Source organism: Lynx rufus, unplaced genomic scaffold, assembly GCF_022079265.1.
Source record: "Lynx rufus isolate CCGP_SWC_20201006 ecotype Redwood Valley unplaced genomic scaffold, mLynRuf1.p SCAF_28, whole genome shotgun sequence".
In the NCBI taxonomy this organism is placed as follows: Eukaryota; Metazoa; Chordata; class Mammalia; order Carnivora; family Felidae; genus Lynx; species Lynx rufus.
This window is the reverse complement of record NW_025814843.1, coordinates 9,554,794-9,578,222: the sequence shown is the minus strand read 5'-3', so window position 1 is coordinate 9,578,222 and position 23,429 is coordinate 9,554,794. Positions and strand designations below refer to the sequence as shown.

The 23,429-nt window shown below is 53.3% G+C and overlaps 1 long non-coding RNA gene across 1 annotated transcript; it reads right to left on the bottom strand.

Annotated features, from left to right (window-relative positions):
- Positions 1–12,009: 12,009 nt before the first annotated feature.
- Positions 12,010–22,869, bottom strand: LOC124519504 (uncharacterized). Its single transcript, XR_006964121.1, has 4 exons — positions 22,835–22,869; positions 16,066–16,188; positions 15,335–15,431; positions 12,010–12,090 (listed from the first exon to the last, which is right to left on the bottom strand). It is a non-coding gene; the product is annotated as an uncharacterized LOC124519504 (long non-coding RNA).
- Positions 22,870–23,429: the final 560 nt, after the last annotated feature.

Below are 23,429 nucleotides of genomic sequence, written 5' to 3'. Positions count from 1 at the left end.
AGGTCACCAGGACAGCTTGGGGAAACAGATATATATCAGATCACACGCCAGAGACCTACCCCAGACCATTACGTCACAAGGTATCGGGCCGGGACACCCACGGTTTATAAAAGTTGCCTCCGGTTTCTCACATGCAGAAGGCAGTGTGTATATCCTGGAACAACACGTCCCTGGGATTTGGAGAGAATTTAAAGACGGGGGTCACCAAAGCCACACTTCCCCCAGAGTGCATGTGCTCTGAAGCTGGTCTCTTCACGCTGGGGGCTCGGCCGCTCCTGCGAACACCCTCAAACGTGCACCCACCACTCAAGAGCTGATCTAACCTCGATCCGTCTGTCTTTGTTTTAGGCTTTTAGGCTTGGGTCCCCACCTGTAACGCGAGCCTGGTGCTCCAGAGGAGATCCGGGCTGGAGGTGCGAACCTCAGAAATCCAGAGACCTCAGGCTGGATGGAGAAAGTGAAGTCCTGACACTGGCTTTGGGGGAATCCCAGTATTTATTTATTTGGGTCTCTTGGAATTTCGGGGACTGGCTTCCTGTGCTGGCCTTAAAGCGACCTTCGGGTCCCTAGGAGGGCTGGAGTGCCACCTCCTGCTTGGTCAGACAGTCTCGGGGTGGGGGGGGGGGGGGAACCAGCCTCCAACATCTGGCAAGGGCAGGCTCTGGGAGCTGGGGGGGTTGTGTCCACACTTTGAAGCCTGCCCAGCCTTGGGCTCCTCTGCACCTGGCCAGCCTCACCTGGGCGGGAGGGGTGGGGAGTGGCAGGGGTGGGGGGGTGAACGAGGACAGTCAGCAGAGGGGGGCCCCTCTGCGGTGGCGGTGGCTGCGTGAGAAAGACTTCAGGGGGCTAGGAGGGAAGAAGGCGAGAGGAGGCGGGGAGGGTCACAGGATCAAGGAAGGGAAATGGCCCGCGGCTCTCTTCCCCCCACATTCCTGCCGGGATTTTTTTTCGGTTCCCTTGGTTATAGAATAGCAATTAGCAAATTCAGTAAAAAGAGCCAGAAATGGAGATTGTTTGCGCATTTGGGGGCCAACATGCATTAGTGAAGGAATGTGACCAGAACTATATATAACCCCTCTCTTGGCCCACCCACCTGTCCGGCCCAGTGAGCGATGGTCTGTTTGTTCTGAGCTGCTATGTAGCTCATTTCGCTCTGGGAGCCCACCATCTGGGCCCGAGCCTCGCTGCCAGTAGCGTTTGGTGACCATATATGGCAAAATGATATATGTGATAAAAAGAAGCCAAATTCTCCAGTTGCGTCAGTCCCCGGAGCACGCGGCCTGCCTGGCTCGAACCCCTCGCAGCCGGGCTCCCGGACTCCTGCCCCCACCCCTTGCTCCGGAAACCCCAGGGACTCAGCGATTGGCTGGGGGAGAGCGGGGCGGGGGCTCGGGAGGCCCCGCCCCGCTCGCCCAGGCCCGGGGCCGACTTCCCCTGGAGTTTGGGGTGGGATTGAGGACGGTTAGGGGAGGCTCCGAGCTGCAGTGTGTTTGATCCTGGCCCCAAACCAGCAAGTTTAGAATTTAGGAGTGATAAACCCACGTTCCTTCCGGAAAGCAGCCTGGTTGGGGGGGTGAGGGGGAGGAGGGTGCCGGTGTGTATGTGGGTAGCGGGGTGGGGGGCACAGTCCCCCCGCATCTCCAAGGATATGATGAACCCTCATTCCTCGGACATCCCTACGGTGGCCTTGACCTTAACACACCAGGAGAAAGTTTAGGCTAGACTGTTTAGTGGGGGGAAAGAAAAGAAAAGAAAAGAAAAGAAAAGAAAAGAAAAAAATATATATATTTTTATATATATTTATATATATTTATACATATTATAAATTTATAAATATAAATATTAATTATAAAATAAAAATATTTATAAATACATATTATATTTATATATTTTATATATATATAAATTTTTTTTTAAATTTTTTTTTCAACGTTTTTATTTATTTTTGGGACAGAGAGAGACAGAGCATGAACGGGGGAGGGGCAGAGAGAGAGGGAGACACAGAATCGGAAACAGGCTCCAGGCTCTGAGCCATCTGCCCAGAGCCTGACGCGGGGCTCGAACTCACGGACCGCGAGATCGTGACCTGGCTGAAGTCGGACGCTTAACCGACTGCGCCACCCAGGCGCCCCTATATAAATTTTTTTTTTACCCTCTCCAATTCTTTCTAATCCCAGTGCCCTGTCCCCAGCAGCCAAACCCCACAGCTACGTTCACCCCCTGTGCCCTGAGTTCCCACTCTGGGCCAGGTGCTGTTCTGGATGCTGGGGGGGACGGTCACCAGCACAGGCAACGGCCTGGCCCTCCAGCAGCGCCCCCCCCCCCCCCCGGGTACCTAGCCATTGCTGTAGGGGACACCCAGCCCAGACTCAGGGGCTCCAGGAGGGTCCTGGGAGGAGGTGACACACAGCAGAGCCTTAAAGGACAAGCAGTAATTTGCCTAATAGCGGCTGGGGATTGGGAACAGAAATTCCAGGCTTAGGGGCAAGAGCTGGGGGAGTGTGGGGCGATGTGAGGCAGGGGGTGGGCAGGGGCCAGAGCAGGGAGGCCTCTTCCGGCCCCAGCCTCCTGTGGCATCTGAGCCCATCCCCCCCCTCCCCCCCCCCCCCCCCCCCGGCAACACGGGCACACACCCCCCACACCGGCTTCCGGCACGCGCGCGCACACAGGGATACGCGCAGAGACACGCGCTCCTGCCCTCCCACTGCCCGTGACATTAACAAGGAAATTTAGCAGAAGGGAAGAAGAGGACATTGGAGTCCAAATGAGGACAGGAGAGAAGGCAGGCCTGGGGGAGGCGCTCTGCCAGGAAGCGGGGCGTGTGGGCGGGAAGGCCAGGAGTGGTTGGAAGGGGGTGGACGTTCTAGCAGGCTCTGGGCTCCCCCTTTGGAGAAGGCACCGACAGGGAGGGAGACAGCTGGTCAGCAGAGGTGGGGTGGGGGACCCGAGCGGAGGCTAGTAGCTCGATCTCCTGACACTGACGGTTCAGCTCTGGACGTCTGTGTCTGTGTGTCGGCACCTGCTTTGGGACGGCCACCGCTCCTGGCCCCGAGGACTGTGGCCCCTCCTTCAGCTCCACTTCTCTGAGCTACCGCAGAGGCAGGGGGTCCCCGAGGAGCTGCTCTGGTGTGGCCCTGCAGGAAAATTCGGGCTGGGGGCCGTGACTGGCTTCCTGCCCTCGGGGGTGCATACATTGACGAGAAGTGTCCCTGGGCATCCTAGAAAGCTCGAGAGCCCGTCCTGAGGGGTGAGTCTCATCACCGAAGATGCCTTCAGAGACCTGTGTCCACTGAGCATTCGGAGAGGAGGATAAGACTTTAGGGTATGGTTCGATCGTTGCTTCCTCCAGGAAGCCCCCCAGGGCTGTGCAGTGGGAAACGCCCAGTGGGAACAAGGGGCAAAGCGCGATGTCTCTTACGACCCCGACTGTAAGTCGCACGTGATCACTTCCACTGTATTCTGTTGGCCTCAGCAAGTCACCTTGATAGGATATGGGAGGGGACTGCACCAGGGGCATGGTTACCAGCCAGTGACGATCTTTCAGGGCCATCTTAGAGGCTGGTCACTAAGTCTGGGATAACTCGTTATGCAGCCGTAGATAAGCAAACGGCGGATGCCCTTGAAAGGGTACTTGGGCCCAGGGTGACAGGCAGATAAGGTTGGGTGGGACGAAACTCTGGGTCTCTATAATTAGGCAGGATTCTTTCCATTACCAGAGGAAGAAAATTCACTTCGAAATGAAGTTTCGAGAGAACTCTATGGACTCACGTTGCAGAAGAGCCCAGAGACGTAGTCGTGGTTTCGGGAGTAGCTGAAGCTGAGATTTTGTGACAAGACGTACCATGGACTGCCGGCGGGGGGGGGGGGGGGGGGTGCGGCGGCGTGCACAGACAGAGGTGTGCGGTGGAAGGAGGGGTCAGTCCTAGAGAGGATGACGGGTTCTCGGAAGTTCACGGCGCTACTCTCTCCTTCATCGTCCGCGTGTTCAAGCGTCTATCACAAAAGTGAAAAGGGGCAGCAAGAAATCAGAGAGGGCACGCTTCCTACAAGGGCGTCGCTTTCTCGATCCGTCTCTCTTGCTTTGCATGCATATGATCGACCGCACACAGCTGCACGTCACAGCCCTCAAAGCCCAGAGAGGTTCTCTGCATGGAGCTGCCTCAGAGACGTATCTGGACACACACACACCCTTTCCCCAAAGTCCCCAGGACGTTCCCCATGACACACCCTACCCAACAGCCCTCTTCCTGGTATGGCAAGTCCGTTCCCCCCCGGCCCCCATATCCGTCACGTCTATCGGTCCAAACTGAGGGCACCTGCCTCGCCAAAGAGGTTGGGATCGATTCTGAGGACGAGGATGGCATCTGTCTTCTTGACTTTTCTACCTGCAGTGCTCAGGACCAGGCTTGGCCCATGGCACACACTCCATAAATATCTGTTGGACAGATACATGAAATATTTTCAAGAAAAAGGGGGTCGTGAGGCTCCAGAGGGTCCAGAACTGGAAGTCAGAATGGAACTGGAAGGGCTTCCAGAACTGGAAGCCACCCCAGGGACCACCAAGACTCCGCTGCGGACTTTCCCCCTCCCGCCGCTGCCCCCGCTCTGTTCCCTCCTTTCCACCTGCCTCTCCCCTGCTTCCTCTGCTGACTTGTCTCCATCGCAAGGCGCCTCCCTCCTCGTTCTGTCACCTCCGGTTTCCAGGTCCCGCCTTCCAGGAACCTCGCGTTGTCCCTGACCGCCTTCTCTTGTGTATTTCAGCCCTTGCCGTCAACATCTGAACGTTCTCTAGCTTCTCCCGCCGAAAGAGCACACGAGTCGTCTCTGCACACACATCGTTCCCCTCCAGGTAGACAGCCTTCTTCCCCTCCCCGCCAGCGTCTTCAAAGGGTGTCCGAACATATTCCGCGCTCCTGTCTCCGCCTCACGCTCAGTTCTTACCCCTTCCACTCTGGCTGCCTCCTCTGTCGCTCCACTGACGTACTGGTGACGTCTGGTGACGTCCTCAATGTTCTCACCCTCGTCTTACGTGACCCCCTCGGTCACGTTGGATGCAGTTGGCCCATCTCATCACGAACACATCCGGTCCCAACCCCACCCCTGGTTACCCCATCTCGGCCTCTGTCACGGGCTCATCCCCTCTCTCAGGGTGGTGGCATTTCTTAAGGCCAGGTCCCAGGGTCCCCGTGTTGTCCACTCTGTCCTCTCTCACTGGGCGAGTCACTCGCATTGGGTTATTTAGGCTCTTCTGTCACTACGTATAGGGCTGTGGCTCCTGAGAGAGTCACTGTCCCTTCTCCCTGGCTGAGCACATGTGAGGACTTCCCCATCTCCTTGGGACATGGTCATGAACATGAGCACAAGTGAAATAGGTCATTTCAGGGCAGAAGCTTTAAGAATCGGTATGCAATTCACCATGTCTCCTTTCTCTGCCGTGATCCTAGTGAAAGCAGGCGTCTAGATGGGTGTTTCATCAACCTGATCCTTGAGTGTCTACGACAAGCACAGCCTTCCTTATGACCTATTTCTGGATAGGTAGCATAGGAAGAAATAAATCTTATTGAACTGAGATATGGAGACCTGGATTCTGTCCATCCGTCCATCCATCCATCCATCCATCCATCCATCCACTTATAATCTCTTTGTTGTTTTGGTGTCAGGGTATTGCTGGCCTCATAAAATAAATTCAGAAGGGGTGCTTGGGTGGCTCAGTCAGTTGAGCATCCAACTTCGGCTCAGGTCATGATCTCACAGTTCACAAGTTCGAGCCCCGCATTAGACTCACTGCTATCTCCCTCTCTCTGCTCCTGCCCCCCCCAAAAAATAAATAAACATGAAAGGAAATAAAAATAAATCAGGAAGTGTTCCCTCCTATTCCTTTTTTTTTTTCTCCTGACAGATTGTGTAAGTTTGGTGTTATTTCTTCCTTAAATATTTGAGAGAATTCACCAGTAAAACTATCCGGGCTTGAAGTTGTTGTTTCTGTTTGTTTGTGGGAAGGGTTTTGATCATGAATTCAATTTCTTCGATAGATAAAACTATTTGGGTTTTCAATTTCATCTTGCATCAGTTTTTTTTTTTTTTAAATTTTTTTTTTCAACGTTTATTTATTTTTGGGACAGAGAGAGACAGAGCATGAACGGGGGAGGGGCAGAGAGAGAGGGAGACACAGAATCGGAAACAGGCTCCGGGCTCTGAGCCATCAGCCCAGAGCCCGACGCAGGGCTCGAACTCACGGACCGCGAGATCGTGACCTGGCTGAAGTCGGACGCTTAACCGACTGCGCCACCCAGGCGCCCCATCTTGCATCAGTTTTGAGAGGTTGTAAATTGTTGTTGTTTTTAAAATTTTTTTTAAATGCTTATTTATTTTGAGGGAGAGAGAGAGACAGAGCATGAACAGAGGAGGGTCAGAGTGAGAGGCAGACACAGAATGCAGAGCAGGCTCCAGGCTCTGAGCTGTCGGCACAGAGCCCGACGTGGGGCTCGAACCCACAAACCGCGAGATCTCCTCCTATCTCTCTCCTTGATCCATCTAGTTAGGAATTTCAAATTTTCTTGATATTTTCAATGGATCAACTTTTGGCTTTGTTAATTTTCTGTTCATCTGTTTTCCTTTTTAATTCTTTTTTTAATGTTTATTTTTGAGAGAGAGAGAGAGAGAGAGAGAGAGCAAGAGAGAGCAGGGGAGGGACAGAGAGAGGAGACACAGAATCCGAAGCAGGCTCCAGGCTCTGAGCTGTCAGCACTGAGCCCGACGCGGGGCTCGAACCCATGGACCACGAGATCATGACCCGAGTTGAAGTTGGACACTTAACCAACCGAGCCGCCCAGGCGCCCCGTTCATCTGTTTCCTATGTCACAAATATTTGCTCTTATCATTATTTGCTTCCTTCCTTCTACTTACTGTGGGTTGACTTTGCTTTTCGTCAAATCCTCTAGCTTTTTGAAGCAGAATCTCAGACTACTGATTTTATATCTTTCTTCTTCTTCTTCTTTTTTTTTAATAAAGCCAAGTGTATTCCCTTAAGCACCCCTTGAGCTCTCTACTACAGATTGTGATGGACTATCTTTCCATGTATCATTCAGCTCAAAATATTTATTTTCTTATTTTCCTTGTCTTAAACACAAGACAACAGGCTCCATCCAAACTGAGCTGTTTACGCTAAGCCCCGCGTCCCCAAACCAAGATTCAACTTTTTTAAAGAATTTTTTTAAAGTTTCCTTATTTATTTTGAGAGAGGGAGAGAGTGCAAGTGGGGAAGGGGCAGAGAGAGAGAGAGAGACAGAGACAGAGAGAGAGAAAAAGAGAGAGAGAATCCCAAGCAAGCTCCACACTGTCAGCACAGAGCCCGACGTGGGGCTCAAACTCATGAACCGTGGGCTCGTGACCCGAGCGGACGTCAGACGCTTAACCGACGGAGCCACACCCAGGTGCCCCCAAGATTCAACTTAATCCCAGTCTCGGCTCTCCCAGAAATGGAATCTGGGGCCAGTCAGCCAAGAACCACCTAATCAGCACCGATGGTCATCTGCCTGGTAGACCCCAGCCATCCATTAAACGAAAGTGACCCGGTAATAACCAACCCACTTTTTATTTATTTATTTTGCCAGTACAGAACTTCCTTTTTCCTGCGCTCCTCTGCGTATAAAAGTCTTTCATTTTGTACAGCAACTCAGGGCTCCTTTCTCTCTGCTAGATGGGACGCTGCTGGATTCATGAACTGTTGACTGCAGCCAACGAGACCTTCCAGATTTACTCCGTTGAATTCTGTTGTTCAACAAGAGGCAGATCCCCAAGTGATGTGAAGGGGGCAGGGAGGGGTGGGGAGCCTCTAAGTGGGGAGAGGGAAGGATGAGCTTCAGATTACACTACAGCCTTGAGAGCGTCCCCACCGGCAGATGGCCCTGCCACGGTGTCCCCCGCTGTGCTCCCTCCTTGGCTAGCAGCTGCCTGGGGAGGGAGCACTCGGTGTGAACACTGAGGCTGAAGGTGTGGCAGCTGGGGGCCACCAGCCAACTACGTCCCTCGCAAGAGGGCCTCTGGAAGGGACAGGCGAGTGGTCCCCCTCCGTGGCCACATGGCTCCCTACGCTAGATCATGTTCCTCTGAAACGTACCGTCACAGAACCCTGTTCTTTCCCTTCAGAGGACTTACTTTGGCTGCAAAGACACCACTCGGGAGCATTATTTTTAAGGCGTGTCTCTCCCGGAGAACAATAGATTCTCTCGCCACCGTGTCTCCCAGACAGGGCGCTGTGTTCCCTCAGTGAACGAGGGACTGGTGATCCAGACTCTCCGAATGCCCTAGGAGCAGTCTGGCCACCCGGGGGTGACGTTGGGGAGGGCAGTGGAGCGGTACGCATCTGGGTGCACGGTGGATGTTTCTAGAATGGGCATCTTTGAACCTCCACAAGTCTTTGTGTGTCTTTCTCCTTTGTGACCTCCACCTGACCGGCCCCAGAGACTGGTTCCGGTGGTGAGGAGCAGCGGAGATGTGAGTCCCCGTCCCCGTCACAGCTGTGAGCCTTTACACCTGACTCTACATATGCCTAACGTGTCCCCCTTACTCTCTCCTCTCCTTCCCGCCAAACCCGCCCTTTGTTCTGTTTCCTCTGAGATGTCTCAGCCGGGACAAAGGCAGCCTCTCCGGGCCCGTAACTTCTTTCTGGAACTTACTAACATGGGGAGAAAAATAGAACGTTGTGTTAGGCACGTGGCCTCTAGATTCAGATCCCAACTCCTTCACGTGCAAGTCTCTCTGAGACTCCTTTTCTCATCAGTAGAATGGAAATAGCACAATGGCAAAACCACAGTGCTATGAAGGGTAAGCAAAATGTCTGTGGCTCTGTACTCAAGGCACCTTAGCCTTAAAGGCTCTGAGAAGTCCTGCAGCAAAGCAACCTCGCTTTCCCCAAACGTATCGGACAGCAGGTTGACGAAGGCCAAGTGCATTTGCGATCCTGGTGTTCCGCGGAGAGCGATTCGGGAAACCCTGCTCTAGAAGGTTAGGACGGACCTTCAGAACGACTGCAGATGGGATCCAGATGGGCCTGGTCTCCCGCAGAATTGTTCTGGGTTGATTTTGGAGGGTTATGCCTCTGGATTTCCTCGAGGGATGCTGGAACTCGGTATGTGACATCACTGCTGCCCTCAGGGATGCGTGGATGGCATTCTGTGATGCTCCTCTCTTTGATTATTAAAGGACCATTTCTTGGGTAAAAATGGTCACGCTCGTAGAGGCGTGGAATTTTTTCTTTTTTAAGTTTATTTGAGAGAGAGCAAGTGTGAGCAGGGGAGGGGGAGAGAGAGAGGGGGAGAGAGAGGGAGAATCCGAAGGAGGCTCCGCGCACTGCCAGTGTGGAGCTCAGTGTGGGGCTCGATCTCACGGACCGTGAGATCATGACCTGAGCCGAAATCAAGAGCCCGCTGCTTAACCCACCGAGCCACCCAGGCACCCCGCAGGCACGGGCCGCTTCAAGCGGGGCGCACCGTGGGGGTGGAGGCCCACCTGTCCCACTCTTCGTTTTGGACTGGGAGGGACTAGGAGGTTCTTAGCTCCTTCTCCCAGCCTGGGCACGTGGAAGGAGGCGACAGAAAGGCTGCTGGCTGGAGGTCGGGGGTTAATCGGCCTGAGTCCAGATGGCAAGCAGCTGGCCGAGGCACAAACCAAGGACGGCTTCCTCCCCTTCCCGGCGATTGCAGAGATGAGAAGACAGGGCAGGAACTTGCCACAGATGGGAGAGAGACCGGAGGAATTTGGAAGGCGCCCAAGGGGCCCAGCTCGGAGATAGCGAGGGCGACACGCTTTCTGCTTGGAGGGAACGTTCTTTACGCAAAGAGCAGGCACCGGGTCCTGCCCGGGTAGCCTGGTGAGGCTCTGGCTGAGGCTTCTTGGCCACGACCTATCATACCCGTTCCCGTTTCTAAGACAACCGGAGAACCAAATAGGAAGAACGTGAATGGTGATAAGTGGCTGTTGCAGGCTGGGCCGAGCCGGACGAGTCGAGCTCAAAGAGCAGAAGTTTTGAGGCCGGTTCTAAATTTAGAGCCCGATTTTGGAGGGAGCCAAAATGCGCTCTCTGTGCACAAAGTGTGTCAGGAGAATAGAAAATACAGATCCCGGGGAGCGACCGGTACAGAGGGGGGTGGGGAACCCCCTTTCAGCCAACGATGCTAAGAGTGAGATCAACCAGGCTCTTTCCCTTTTTTTTTTTTTAAAGTATCTTTTCAAAGTGAGAGCTTTGCAAGCCCTGTGTATCCCACCCCCTCTTGTCTCTTCCCTGCTGCTTTGAAAAAGTCTTATTTAAATTTTTTTACACATGTATTCATTTTTGAGAGAGAGCGAGCGAGCGAGTCGGGGAGGGGCAGAGAGAGAGAGGGAGACACAGAATCTGAAGCAGGCTCCAGGCTCTGAGCTGTCAGCACAGAAGGTACCCTGCCACCCCCCAGGGCGGGCTCTTTCTGTTGACTCAAGCCGAGTCACCCCCTCATTGGACAGCGCACTGGACCGACAGCCATGCCAGGCTGGTGCCACGTGTCCCACACTGAAGTCAACGGAGCCCCGACCTCCCTGCTTCCCACCGCGAACGCTGCCACTGCACTTGAATGCATTAGGGGTCATGAGACCCGGACCCCGGGCCCCCACCCTCCGCTTACACTTTCACCCACGGGCCTCTTACCCTCTGCCTTTGCCGGTGGCTTTGCTAGGACATCCCGGAGCGTTGACCTCTCGGAGTCACGGTTTCCTCACCTGTTAAATGCCAAGTTGCAGGGTTAGGTGGGATCCACCCCGGATGTCTCCTGCATACACACCCGCCCCTCTCTTCCCTCCTGTGCTATCCGGGTCAGATCAGAGAGCATCACTCCGGCAGTGTCCGCATTCACCGGCCCGCCGGTCTCCCAGTGTCCCCAGGGCACGGTCCTGGACAAGTCCTTCCGCTCCGGACCTTCTCGCAGCTTCCCACTGCCTACACGGTCAAGTCCAGACAGCTTAGCCTGGCACTCAAGGTCATCCGCGGCCTAGCGTTTTTGCCTCATTCTCGTCAAGCGACGACCTGAACGGTTACGCTCCAGGCTCCGTCGTACGCGAAGCTTCTCCACGCTTCTGCACGTCTCACCTGCACCCCGCTGACCGCCACAGCCTGCTTATTAGCGGTAGGACGTCGAGCAAGTCACTTAAACCCCACGTTGGCGTAAGATTGTTTCCAAAGATGACCAGAGCAATCCCTTCCATCCCGCGTGTCTTTTGCCACATGACTTTGCCGCTCCTTGCCTGTCGACCGAATCCCTTCCCCTCGAACCCGGGCTGGCTCTGCGCCAGTCGCTGACCAGCGCTGTGAATGTGGCGGACGCGATGCCGTGCCACCCAGTGGAGCAGAGATGAGCTGTCCCCGCTGAGCCCTGAGTTCCTGACCCGCCGAATAAACAGTAAGATACAACGGTTGCTGTGCGAAGCCATTACATTTCGGACGGGAGGGGACTGCTGTGCAGCCACAGGCAAGCGAAATCAGTCTCCTGACCCGCAAAATGGGGGCGTCGAGGGTTTCCTGCCTCACAGAGGGCAGGGAGGACTACACAGGTCAGTCTGGGTAAAGCCCTTAGAACAGGGTCAGCGGGACGGAAGCGTTCAGTGAACATTAGCCCCTCGTAACCTGCAGTACCTTGCTTAGCTCTTTCTCGTTCGTCCCCAAGCCCCTCGGGCATATAGTAGGTGCCCAGCAAACACAGCCGAATATCGCATGTCCCCTCCTTCACGAAGCCAGCTCTGATCTCTTTCCACCAGAGGGAGATGACCCTCCCTCCCCAGCCTCCGGTGACATAGATTACATTCGGCCCCAGCTCCGGCCACTGCTTTCCGCTGGGGACCGTGAGCTCCTTGAAGGCAACGCCTCGCCCGAAATACACGCGCGATGAATACTTGTTGGATGAATGAAAAATGGGAACAATCCATCCGCCCTATCAGCCTACCTGGGCTTAATGGAACTCGAAAGGAGATCAATAAACAGGTGTTTGGGCGCCTCTGTGCTGCCTCGGGAGGGACCTCTGTCTGCTGCTTCTGTCTTCTGGTCACACCCGGGTGACCTTTACCCTTTAGGGCAGGAGAGAAGGCAACACAGGATTCTTGACGGAAGTCTCCCCATTTCCTGCCCTAATTGCTGGCTGACCTCCCAGGTGGTAGAAGAATGGGGCGTGATGTCACAGACCTGGGAAGAAACTGGCAGCCTCCCCAAGTCCCCTCCCGGCCTCCCCAAGTCCCCTCCCGTTGTTGGCGGATGCCTGAATTTCCACCACTCGGTGGAAAAACAGTTGATTCCTGAACCATGATTCAATCACACATCAGTTTAATATCTCTAAGCCTTGCCTGGTCCACAGCGGCCGTCAAGTAGGGAAGAATGCTGGATTCCATCTGGCTCAGAGATCTTTAGCTTTAGAAATGACCTGACTAATCTTTTTTTATTTTTTTTTTTTTAAATTTTTTTTCAACGTTTTTAATTTATTTTTGGGACAGAGAGAGACAGAGCATGAACGGGGGAGGGGCAGAGAGAGAGGGAGACACAGAATCGGAAACAGGCTCCAGGCTCCGAGCCATCAGCCCAGAGCCCGACGCGGGGCTCGAACTCACGGACCGCGAGATCGTGACCTGGCTGAAGTCGGACGCTTAACCGACTGCGCCACCCAGGCGCCCCTCTTTTTTTATTTTTATTTCTTTGTTGTTAAAAACATTTTTTTAATGTTAATTTTTGAGAGAGAGAGAGAGAGAGAGAGAGACAGAGCACGAGTGGGGGAGGAGCAGAGAGAGAGGGAGACACAGAGTCAGACGCAGGCTCCAGGCCCTGAGCTGTCAGCACCGAGCCCGACATGGGGCCCGAACTCACGAACCCCGAGATCATGACCTGAGCCGAAACCAAGAGTTGGATGCTTAACCGACTGAGCCACCCAGGCACCTCTGGCTTTAGAATTTTAAACTGAGAATTTCTTAAACTTATACATAGTATTGGAACATTTCTGAGAACTCAAATTTATTGATTTGAGTTTAATTTATTGGGTGAATAATGTGAATTTAAATACTTGGACAGATTTTGTCTTGTCACACCATTAAAGTACACTAAGAGGAAACCGAACACAATAGATGTTTGCCTGCAATTTAAAATGTTTACGGGAGTTTAACTTGGTCACTGGAATCAAACGTTCAAACTCCTTTTAGAAGTGAGAGTTAAAATATGTTGGGCATAAATAGAATAAGATTTGTAAGCCGGAGCTTAAGGAAGAGAGCTAGATGTTTTGAATTGTAATTTCAGTAAATTAAATACGAATTTTAAAAGTCAGCTAAACCTCTGAATCATCTTTGTCCAGAAAATGAGATTTACGATAAAACCCGCCTGGCAGGATTATTAAGAGGATTACATTAGAGACACCAGGTTTAAAGGGTTTGGCATCATGACTGTTACACGGGGTGCATTTATTATGACATGCCAGTGATTATTAGTACTATTAACTCTTTTTTTAAATGTGTATTTATTTGGGGGGGGCGGGAGGGGCAGAGAGAGAAGGAGACACAGAATCTGAAGCAGACTCCAGGTTCCAAGCGCAGAGCCCGACGTGGGGCTTGAACTCACAAACTGTGGGATCATGACCTGAGCTGAAGTTAGAGGCTTAACGGACTGAGCCACTCACGTGCCCCTATTAACTCTTTCTTAAAGGGGAGTATAAAAATGTTCCGGGGTAAGAGGGATGTTCTGAGATACAGGATGTGAGGCAGAACATCGTGGTGCCAGGGATAAGAGTCCAGCAAATACCGTCATCCCTCAGTCCCTCTCTGGCTAGCAGGGCTCGCCCTCATCCTGTCCGGGTCTCCCCGAAATGTGGCCAAGTTCTCCAGCAGAGATGGCGCGTGGCCCATTATCATTACACCACCCAAGGTCCCCTTTGCCAGAGCCGGTGGGAGGCACATCTCTAGGCTCGCGCCCAGCCTGCAACCAGCCGCTGATGTTTGCTCCAGGCGCCGTTCTAGGCGGTAGAACGTTGCAGAGAACACAGACCACAGCCCTTGACCTCCCAGGGCTCTCATGCTAATAGGGGAGACACATACTACTCAGAATCGAAGAGGTTCCAAGAGGATACTTTGTGTAGAAACATCTACAGGGCAAGGGGATGGGAGAGCCAGGGGGTGGGGGTGGGGGGACTGAAGTTCAAGAACGGGTAGTCATGGTCAACCCCCTAGAGGAGGAGCCATCTGAGCCAAGACTTGAAGGAGATGAGAGCAAATTGGACACACAGGGAACAGCCAATGCACCTTGGTGGTGCCTCATGGCCTCCGTGAGGACTTTGTCTTTTGCTCTAAATGATGCCGGGAGCCATTGGGATAGTTGGAGAAATTCATCAACTGTATATTAGATATTAACCCATATCGAATTCATGGGTGCGATAATTCCTATTTTTAGTGTATGTGCTGCCGTGGCAAATACAATGGGTGTCATAAATCCTAATAAACTGAAATAAAATTTTCCAGTGTTACTGTTCTTAGAAAAACACGCTAAAGTATCTGGGCCCGAAGGGTCACGATGTCCGCAACCTGTTTTCAAGTGAGTAGGAAAAAAAAAAGAAAAAGAAAACTAGTTCTTCGTCATAGTTATCTGCGGTAGGTCTAGGGAATACGTTACCTCAGACTTAGGGGCGTAAAAGAATATCACACGTATTTTATGAGGGGTTCGGGGATCACCACTATTCATTTTTCACTTCGTTACTGTCTTACAAAGTTATTTTTGTCCTGGAATGTTAACTGAGCTCTGATCACGCTCCAGCTACTGCGTTCAGAATCGTGGAGATGCGAAGATCAACACAGATCCTTCCGTGAAAGAATATACCTTTCATTCGTTTGATTCACCCCCCAAACACTTAATGAGTACCTACTGTGTACCAGGCACGGCTGCCAATAATGCTCACACACCTCTGAATACGCCAAAACCTATTCCTGCTCTCATGGAACTTAAATTACAGTGGAGCTAGCTAAAAACCATGAACAAAGAGGAAAGTTAAGTAGTCATAGGTGGTATGAAAGAGTATATGGGATTTGGATAGTAGAGAGTGATGGGGTGGCTGCTTTAGACTGGCTGTCAGCCAAGAAAGGGCTGAGAAAGTGAGATCACGACAAAAGAAAAACAAAAAAACCAATCCCCAATAATATGATTTCTGAGGATCCGAAATCTAGAGCAGCTTAACTGCGTGATTCTGGCCCCGGGTGTATCATGAAGTGTAGTCAAGATATTGACCAAGGCTACAGGCATCTGATGGCTCATCTAAGGTGGGAGGACCCACTTCCGAGATCTACTCACATGGTTATTGGTGGGGGAGGACTTTGTTCGCCGTGTAGACTTCCCCACCAGGGTCGCTTGAGTGTCCTTGTGACATGGCAGCTGGCTTCTCCACAGACTGAATGGAACCCAGAGAGAGAGAAAGGAGGAAACCACAGTGCTTTTTATGACCTACTCTTGGATGGCAGAAACCCTTACTCCCGCCATATTCCTTTCTTCCCAAGCGAGCTGGGAAGCCCAGCCCACACTCAAGGGGAAGGGAATTAGCTCCACCTCTTTGTAGAGCAGAGTATCAAAGCCTACTCTTTGCAAGTGCTACACAAGCTTTGTACCTATAATGATTATTAGAAGGAGTATTTTAAACTCTGCTGGTACCTCCCATGAGGAGGGGCACTGTGTGGACCGTCCACTAACCAGTCCTCAGCTTGCTGTCTCTAAGAGGCAGAGGGGATCCTGGAGGGCACATGCAGGAAAAAATTGTGGGGAAGGAGAAAAGGATGGGCCAAAACTTGGCATAAATACCACCCTTACCCTCTGTCTTCATCACTCCTGCTGTGTCTCAAGAAGGAAGAGGCCACTAGGAGTTACCTTCACGTTTTCAGCGATTCCTTCCCCCAGCAGGGCTGGGGCAGCATGGGGAGGTGGGTGATCACTGTCTCCAGCATCCCCTCTCTGGTGCCTCAGACCCACACTTGGAGGGGACTGCAGGCACTCAACGTGCACACGATGGCAACGATGCTGGAAGTTCTCACCCTTGCTATTTGTTGACGCGGCCGAATCTTCCCATCTGTGTGTTCACTCCTGACGCTCGCTCGTTAGTTAAGGACCACAGTGTTGATGGAGACAGGCATCCTGGTCCCAACCTCCAGGCTCCTCTGGAACAGAGTGAAACAGAATGATGGCTCGTGAATTCTTTCAATCGCCGGAATCACAATGACAGAAGGTATTCCAGACTTCCTGTGTCCCAGGTACGTAATACGATGTACGTACATTAATTGATTTATGTCAATTATGTCATAGCATAATTGCATATGTCATAGCATAGCATAGCATAGGTTGTCATAGCAATCCTATGAGCTGCTTGCGAGGCTCTCCGTTTTACAGATGGGGAAACAGAGGCACAGAGAGATTAAGAAACATGCTCGAGGTCATGGCGCTCAGAGTTTATGAGTCTGCATTTAAAACCACGATGCTACTAGATTGCCTCTTAAAAATTGCATCCTTTAGGGGCGCCTGGGTGGCACAGTCGGTTAAGCGTCCGACTTCAGCCAGGTCACGATCTCGTGGTCCGTGAGTTTGAGCCCCGCGTCAGGCTCTGGGCTGATGGCTCAGAGTCTGGAGCCTGTTTCCGATTCTGTGTCTCCCTCTCTCTCTCTGCCCCTCGCCCATTCATGCTCTGTCTCTCTCTGTCCCAAAAATAAATAAACGTTGAAAAAAAAAATTGCATCCTTTTAAAAAAATTTCTTAAATGTTTATTTTTGAAAGAGGTTCAGAATGCAAACAGGGGAGGAGCAGAGAGAGAGGGAGACACAGAATCCGAAGCAGGCTCCAGGCTCGGAGCTGTCAGCACAGAGCCCGATGCGGGGCTCGAACTCACGGACCGTGAGACCGTGACCTGAGCCGAAGTCGGACACTTAACCGACTGAGCCACCCAGGCACCCCCAAAATTGCATCCTTAACGTTGTAAGTAATAAAAATTCAAGCAGGAGATGGAACTTAAATAGTATATAAATAATCGAGAGTTGGGAACCCAGAGATCCCAGGTAATGTGCAATGCTAAGCAGGCAGGAGCCTTCAAAATACTGAAGCCAAGAAAGTTTCCAACTGGATTCTGAAGAGCCCCAGGCTTCCTGAGGCGTCCCAGGATCTGCTGTCGGGAGCCGGGAAGATCTGTGGACCCTCCGCACCCCGGTCCACCCACAACACCCCACTTGGATCTGTCGCATTATTGTTCCCCTGCAAGTCCTTGGGATTCTCTCTCCCTCTCTCTCTCTGCCCCTCCCCTGCTCATGCTCTGTTTCTGTCTCAAAAATAAAAACATTAACAAATTTTGAGTTAAAAACAATTATCCCTTAGTAACATGGTCTCCTGTGGCCACTCGAGCCACCTTTTTTTTTTTTTTAAGTGTATTTATTTATTTCGATAGAGAGTGTGTGAGCGCATGAGCAGGGGAGGGACGGAGAGAGAGGGAGAGAGAATCCCAAGCAGCCTCCGTGCTGTCAGCACAGAGCTCTATGTGGGCTGGATCTCACGGACCCTGAGCTCATGACCTGACGGAGCCACCCGGGCCCCCCTGGGCCCCCTCCTTTTGTGCCCCATCCAGTTCATTCTACACACTCAGGCGGTAGAGCCATCTTTTCCGAGGGCAAGTCTGACCATGCTCTTCCCCGGCTTAAATCTGACATGCTGTGTAGACCACACACAGAAGTGCAGGTCTGGCGTGCGCTGAGACGTGTGAGCCGTCACTCTGGGCCGGGCGCCCTGCCTGCCATCAAATGGTGAGGACCCCGTGCCCACCTGACGAAGCTCGGATCTCACCAGACTTGCCTTCCCGGCACAGGACAGAGATGGTTTGTGAGTTTTGTTTTTGTTTTTCAGGTTTAAAGACCTATTCCTTCTCTCCTTGCCCAAACCTCATTCCCCAGATCCTAGATTGGGTGCCAAACTGGGTTTCTGAGCCTGTCACTCTAGAACAAAAAAAAACAAGAAAACTTCTGCTCATAGCGCAGTCTTTGGCCTCGTATTCTTTACTGTGTTTCTTTAATAAAACCCTCTACGTGCCCTTCAGGCTAGACTAAAACACAAGATCCTTGGAAAGACCTCCCCATGAGCCCCAGCGTGATCCCACCCTGCCTATCTTCTGTCCTCGCTGTCTCTGGTCCAGTGACCCCAGCCCTTCCAGACCCAGGGTGTCCCCATGTTGTGTTAGGACAACCTTCTTCTCGTTGTTCCTCTTCCTCCTCACCGTCGTGTGACTAACCACTGGTTTAATGTCTCTCCCAAGAGACCATAAGCTCCAAGAGGTAGAACCCACATCAGTTGTTTCCCCATCTGTCCCCTTCGCTTCTATCTGGGCTTGGCACATAGGAGGCACTCAATGTCACCGCTATCTGTTGATTGACAGAAGCCCGGGTGTGAGGGGGGAGGGTGGGTGGGAGCACGGATGCTGCCTGGGCTGGCTGTGAAGTGAATTATGGGTAGGGGAGGGTGGCTTCCTGGTCCCTAACTCACAGTCCAGCCTCCTTCCTTGGATTCTGGATGGCACGTAATTGGACATCTCATTCATTGATCTTCAACTGTGTCCTGGGCCATTGTTTCACCAAATTCTGGGTTTTCTTCTGACTCTTCCTGGCCAGCTGGCCTTCCTTTTTGCTAATTTTCCATTACTCCTTGATACGAAAGCACTCCCGGTATCTCAAGATGCAGTAGCTCCCAATAGTTTAGCCCTTCCTAGAAAGGTTAAACAGAGTTCCTGCATGGAACCAACAGTTTGTCTCCTAGGAACGTAACCCAGGAGAGATGGAAACCGATGTCCCCAGAAAACCTTGCACAAGAATGTTCCCAGCAGCACTATTCACAAAGCCAAAAAGGAGAAACAATACCAATGTCTGTCAACTGATGGCTGGATATGAAAACGTGCTGTGTCTATACAATGGAATATCATTCATCCATAAAAAGGAGTGATGTACCGACCCATCCTATGGTGTGGACGAACCTTGAACACATTATACTAAGTAAATGAAGCAAAAGGCAATAGAGTGATTCCACTTATACGAAAGGCCCAGAATAGGGCCCCCCAGGTGGCTCCGTCGGTTGAGCATCCGACTCTTGATTTCAGCTCAGGTCACGATCTCATGGTTCGTGAGATCCAGCCCCGTGCCGGGCTCTGCGCTGACAGTGTGGAGCCTCCTTGGGATTCTCTCTCTCCCTCTCTCTCCCCTCATCTACTTTCAAAATAAACATTTTCAGAAAATGCCAAGAATAGGAGATCCAGAGAGTAGATTAGTAGTTCCTGAGTGCCGGGGTTTGAGAGAAAATGGGAAAGATTGCTGACGGCTATGGAGGTTTTCTGGGGGTGCAGTGATGAAGAGGTTCTGAAATTGTGTCGATGGCTCCACGACTGAAGCCACTGAAACGTATACTTTCAGTGAATGAGTTCTATGGTATAGGAATTCTATCTCAATAAAACTGTTAATAAAAAAAAAAAGTACTTCCTAGTCTTGTTAAGATTCTTGGGAAAATCTACCGAAAGGTAGGGAATTTCTCCTGCCCCCCCCCCAATCCCTCACTCATGAAAAATCCATACATGCGTGTATGTAAAAGTTTCAAGAAATATCAGGAGATTCCCAGACTGACTCAAGTCCATTCGTTGACCCCCCCAAGAAGGCAATAAGCCCCAGGGGAACCCCAAAGCTATCACTAGCGCATAAATGGGAGGTCAGGTCCACATCTGAAAGGGTTCCTGCCCTCCGTGCCTCATCTGGGCCTTCGACACCCCGCCTTGTCACAGTCCCTCTTGTTCTGAGGGCTTTTCTTGATTAGTGCGGAAGACAAAGTTTTAACACGGCTGCTAAGACCATCACCCCCTGGTATGACTCCCATGTTACATGGCAAGGGGGAGATGATCTGGATGGGCTTAACCTACTATCATGAGCCCTTTAATTTTTTTTTAATGTTTATTTTTGAGAGAGAGAGAGAGAGAGAGAGAGAGACAGAATCCGAAGCAGGCTCCAGGCTCCGAGCTGTCAGCACAGAGCCCGACGCCGGGCTCGAACTCACGGACCGCGAGATGGTGACCTGAGCCGAAGTCGGACGCTTGACCGACTGAGCCACCGGGGTGCCCCTCACGAGTCCTATAAAAGCAGAGTTTCTCCGGTTGGGTTCAGAAGAGGAAGCCAGAGGGATGGAAAGCAGGACAATGACTGCGCTGCTGGCTCCAAAGATAGAGGGCATAGGACAAGGAATGCGGGCAGCCTCTTGCCAGAGAGCCAGCAACCAGCAAGGAAATGCGGACCTCAGCCTCCCGGCTGCACAGTTATTCTGCCAATAACCCGAACGGGCTCGGAAGTGGGTTGTTCCCTAGACTGTCCAGGAAAGAGCTTGGCCCAACCAACATTGTGACAACAGTCCTGAGGGCAGAACCCGGTGCGTCCTCGGACTCCTGGTCTACCTGTGAGATCATTAGTGCGTGTTGGTCTAAGGCTCCAGGTCTGTGCACAGATTGCACGCGCTGGAAAACACACACAGTTTTGCATCTCTGTGCAGCTGGCTTTGGCTCCCTCGTGCCCTCGAGCACTCCTGGTCTACGTGGGGAGCGGTCTCAACGTCAAAGTGTTAAATTTTCAAAGGGGGCAGGGGCGCCTGGGCGGCTGAGTCAGCGAAGCCTCCGACATCGGCTCAGGTCATGATCTCAAGGGTCATGAGTTTGAGCCCCACATCGGGCTCTGTGCTGACAGCTCAGAGTCCGGAGCCTGCTTTAGATTCTGTCTGTCTGTCTCTCTCTCAAAAGTAAATAAACATTAAAAAAAAAAAAAAGTTTCAAAGGGGGAAAGCACGTGGGAACATCCGGCCATTGGGGGTGAGTTTCCCAGGCGAGGCCTGCACTCAGCCAGCGTCACAGCGTCTCGGTGTGGGAGAAGCAGAAGTTCTGGAGGCCTGGGCCCGGGGGGCACCGCTTGCCCACGCCATCCTGCTGCGCGCACGCACCTGCTTCCCATAGAGATTGCTAAGACTGAAGGTCCTAGAGTCGGGGAGCTTGCTCAGGTACCTGAGTGATCCACCCACAGCTGGCTTGAAATAAGAAGGTTCCAGAGCCCCTCCAGCCCCCTCCCCCTTTTCCGGCTGGAAGGGCTAACGGGCTCCATGGGGATCGGGGTGTTCTAGCATTGAGAGGAAGTCCGTGAAGGTCTCCCCTCCTCTTGCCTCCCTTTACCCAGAAAACACGGGGAGCCCTGCTTCCTGCCTTGGCTGATGAGAACCACTCATTTCTGGAACCAATCCGTTCTTTCTGCTTTAATGAGCTGGTGTCTTTTCTAGTTGGGAACGCTCTAATCAGGCCCTTTACTCCAGCTTTTCCTTGGAAGGTGATCTCATGCATCTGGGAGCCCAGCTCTCCCCTAATCGGGCAGGCCTTGGACTTCTTTCTGGGGGTCCAGGGCCCAGGGCAGCCGGTGCCGAGGGGCTGGGGGAGGGGGGGAGGGGGGAGGGCCTGTCCCCGGCTGCCCCAGGCGCTCTTCAGTGAGAGAGTCCTTGTGAGGATCCCTGGGCTTTTCTGCATGTGCTCTGCCCCTTTCTGTGGGCTTGGGAAGGAGTTTGCGGGTTTGTGGCTTTGCTCGTAATCAAGAAATCTGCCTAGACCCACAGAATTTCTTCTCCCCGGCCGGGGCCGGGCCCCTTTGGAAACCTGAAAAGTGCAGTAGTGTTGGAGTGATTTGTACACACATGTGCACACACGTGCGGGGGAGGTAAACCTGAGCGTGTTCAATTAAGCAGGAAACTGGACAGTCCGAAGATGAGGAGCAGGGGGGAGGGAGGGGAGGAGGAGAAAGACGGGGAGGGAAGGGGAAATGGGAGGAGGGGAGAGGGGAGGGGGAGGAGAGAGGGAGGGAGGAGAGAGGGAGGGGGAATGGGAAAGGTAGGGGGGAGGGGAAGAGGAAGAGAGGGGAAGGGGGTTGGGGCAGGGCTGAGGGGGCCCTAGGCCACCCAGGACCTGGGTTCAGTCCTTGCCGGCTGGTTGTCTCAACCCCCACCTCACAGACACAGGGTTTTGGGGGAACTGTCGGTCCCACACCCTCTCCCGCCTCCCCGGACACAGCCCAGGAGGCTCAGAGGTTCGGGGAAGCTGGGTTAGAGGCACGGCCTCCGCCCACAGATCCGTTCCGGGAGGGCCCTTGACGCCCATGTCCCTCCAGTAAGAGACTCGACCCTTTCCCTCCGAGCACCACCCCCAGAACTGGCCACCCTGGGTTTTCCAGATGGCCTCTCCCCGCGCCCCTCCCACGGAGAAGTCCCTCCGGCCGGGGCCACGTGACACGGAGGGGATGGCCGTGTGGGCACTTGGGGCCCGGGCAGCAGGAGCTCCCGGAGCCACTTTCCCTGGGTGTCTCTGGGGAGGGGGCCTGGGGGTCCCAGAGAGACTCCGTGGGAGGCCTGGGGGAGCAGAAGTGAAGCTCGGCAGTTGGCCCCCCTTCCCCGGGCCCCCCTCCTCCGGCTCCTGGGCTCGGTCCCTGGGCCAGGTGTGCGTGCTCGGCTCCCCCAGGCGGGATGCGGCTTCTGTCCGTCCTCACGGACTCCGGCTTGTGCCTGCGGATTCGGACTCACCCTCCCCGTCTCTCTTCCCCGGCTGCCTCCCGCTGTGGGCTCCCAGCCCCAGCGTCAGCTTTGTACAGGCCACTGACACCTGCCTGAGGTCAAATCCCTGTACTGTAGCCCTTTACACACATCCGTGTGCGTCCTCCGGGGGCTCTAGTCTCTGCTCGCACCCCGACTGGCACAGGCTGGATTCCCGGTACTGTTACTCACGCGGGAGGAGCCGGAAGGAGCCCAGGTCCTTGAAAGCGGCTCCCGGCACAGCAGTGGCCCTCAGTCAACCGGAGCAGGCAACCGAATCACCTGGCGGGCTTATTAAACCCCCTCCGTGGCTGGGTCCCGCCCCCGCAGTTGCTGATTTTCAGGTCTGGGGGCGGGGCCCGAGTATTTGCATTTCTAGTAAGTTCCCAGGTGCTGCTGGTTCTGCGGGTCTGGGGAGCGAGCCTTGAGAACCACCTGGCGGATGCAGAGGGTGTATTCCAAAGCCCGGGCTGGCCGGGGCCTCCCGCAGGACCCCAGCGGAGAGGAGGCTGCCCAAGTGTTGTCAGTTGGGGATCCCAGCGTCCCCCCCCCCCCCCATCACCTTGTTCAGTCCTGTTCTGCTACCCGCTTCGGAGGGGAAGCCACGGGTGGTCTCGCTTTCTGAGAGGCGCCTGGCTGAGCTGAGCACCTGCCCAGGGCAGGCAGACCCAATGTGAATGGCGACCTCGTCCCTGAGCAAGCGTGCTGTCCCGTAGGACGGGGACGGTGGTGCCACACGGGGTTTTCACCCGGACGACGTGCGCCAAGTCTAGGCTCCATAAACGCT